This window comes from Crocodylus porosus, unplaced genomic scaffold (genome assembly GCF_001723895.1).
Source record: "Crocodylus porosus isolate Cpor-Errol unplaced genomic scaffold, CroPor_comp1, whole genome shotgun sequence".
In the NCBI taxonomy this organism is placed as follows: Eukaryota; Metazoa; Chordata; order Crocodylia; family Crocodylidae; genus Crocodylus; species Crocodylus porosus.
The window spans coordinates 962,568-964,991 of NW_017728904.1; the positions used below are offsets into that span (position 1 = coordinate 962,568).

At 46.1% G+C, this 2,424-nt stretch overlaps 1 protein-coding gene across 1 annotated transcript in view; it reads right to left on the bottom strand.

The window, feature by feature from the left end:
* CD244 (CD244 molecule) overlaps positions 1-2,424 on the bottom strand; it is a 17,446-nt gene that overhangs the window by 6,029 nt on the left and 8,993 nt on the right. The gene's annotated exons all lie outside the window — the stretch shown is intronic.

The following is a 2,424-nucleotide window of genomic DNA, read 5'->3' on the forward strand; positions in this document are numbered from 1 at the left end:
TCCACTAGGACTCCAAGATCCCTTTCCACTTCCGTGCCACCCAGCAGGTCATTTCCTAGGCTGTAGGTGTATTGGACATTTCAGAAAGGAAGATTTTTAAATTGTCTCTTCCCAGCTTTCCTGTTCATCTTTTATTACTGCTTCATAATAATTTTAGGTGGGTGTTTAACATGAAAAGCAAGTTCTCCAAAATATTCTAGTGCATAGTTTTGTTTGGGATTTTAATAGGAAAATGCTTTATGTTAGTGAGGAATTAAATTTGTTTCAAAGATGCTTCCTATGTCCTTCATCACAGTGAGCAGCATGTTACACCTGGAACAGTTGTACTGACATTAGTAGAAGAAAAGAAGAGAAGACTGAGAGGGTGGATTTGATAGCAGTCTTCAGTTCCCTGCAGGGGGGTTGCAAAGAGGATGGAGCTGGGCTGTTCTCAGTGGTGGCAGATGACAGGACAAGGAGCAATGGGCTCCAGTTGCAGCAAAGGAGGTTTAGGCTGGATATTAGGAAACACTTTCTCACTAGGAGGGTGGTGAAGCACTGGAACAGGTTCCCTAGAGACGTGCTGGACTCTCCATCCTTGGAGGTGTTTAAGACCTGGCTAGACAAAGCCTTGGCTGGGATGATGTTGTTGGGTCTGGTCCTGCTTTGAGCAGGGGTTGGACTAGATGTGACTTCCCGAGGTCCCTTCCACCCCTCATTGTCTGTGATTCTAGGAGACTTTGAATCACACCTAAACATGCTCTGGCTACAACCCAGACCTAAGCCCTTGATAGCAGAAGCCCCAAGGAGATTCTCCACCTTCATTCAAGGGCTATCCCCTTAATACAGCATAAATAAGAGCATCTTTTGCAAATGGCTTGACCATTCTCATTTCCTTTCCCCTGCTGGGGGGATGGTAAGGGCAGAGAGATGCATTTTTCTTTCTGTTTGTTTTCTGCTAGCAGCCTGGATGTATAACCACAGAAAGACACAGCATAATGTTGCTCCTGATAGACTAACCAAAGCAGATACATAGAACAAGCTTGCAAACGCCAAAGCTCAAGTTGTCAGATGCTGATGAAGTAAGCTTCAGCTCATAAAAGCTTGTGATTATCTATCTATCTATCTATCTATCTATCTATCTATCTATCTATCTGTGTGCATATCTATCTATCTATCTATATAGATATAGATATATATGTATAGATGGATGGATAGATAGGGAGAGAGAGATGTATGTATATCGCTCTGTGTGGATGGATAGATGGATGGGTAGGTAGATAGATAGATAGATAGATGGATGCACACTCAGAAAACAAAGGAGATATATCAGGTACAGTTCTGCCCTGTCTTCTACTTGACTTCAGACTAACACAGCTAAATATGTCTCTTAGCACAGGAAACCTGTGATCTGTCTTACCACACCACTCTGACCCTGCTGACTGCGCAGGCAAGGGAAGTGTTGTGTGCTTGGGTTGTGAAGTGCTTTGATCATGAAGGCTTGCACTTGGCCCCTAAATACAGTCCCCTGGATGGTCTGCTTGGTGGTGCCTGCCAGCTAAGGTCCCCCCAGCTCCTTCAGATTCCCCAGCCACCAGAACTGTTTCATTCCAGCCTGGTTTTCATTTGAAAATGGATTTGTTTAGCCCAGACTAAAAGTCTTTATAACCAGTATTTGCTTCCTATAGGAAGGGGGCAGGGTGTAGAAAAGATTTGCCAGAAAAGCCTTCAAACTGGTCCCTGGTTCTTGCTTACGTGGCAACCCCAGCCCCACTCCACCAACCTAAGGGCCAAGGCAACTTCCCCTTCCTGAGTGGCTTGACTTCTGAGGAGAGGATGAGGTACCTGGGCTTATTTAGTCTGGAAAAGAGAAGGTTTATGGGGGATTGATAGCAGTCTTCACTTCTTTGCAGGGTTGGTCCAAAGGGGATGGAGCTGGACTGATCTCAGTGCGGGCAGATGGCAGACACGGAGCAATGGGCTCTGGTTGCAGCAAGGGAAGCTGAAGTTGGATATTAGGAAGAACATTCTCATGAGGAGGGTAGTAAAGCGTGGAAGCAGGTTACCCAGAGAGGTTGTGGAGTATCCATCTTTGGAGATTTTTAAGACTCGGCTCAACAAAGACTTGGCTGGGATGATGTAGTTGGGGCTGGTCCTGCTTGGAGCAGGGAGTTGGGCTTGATGTGACCTTCTGAGGTCCCTTCCCACCCTCATCGTCTGTGATTCTAAGTGCGACTAATAATCAGGTCCCAGGAGAACGGCTCTGTTCAGTGCTTTGCTTCCAGTCTCAGAAGTTGCCAAGCTGGGCAGTGAAAATGTAACAGAGATGTTTGACCCCAGTGAAGATCTGGGTCCCATAGTTTCATAGTTTCTAGGGTCGGAAGGGACCTGAGCAGATCATCTAGTCCGACCCCCTGCCATGGCAGGAAATAATACTGGGGTCAA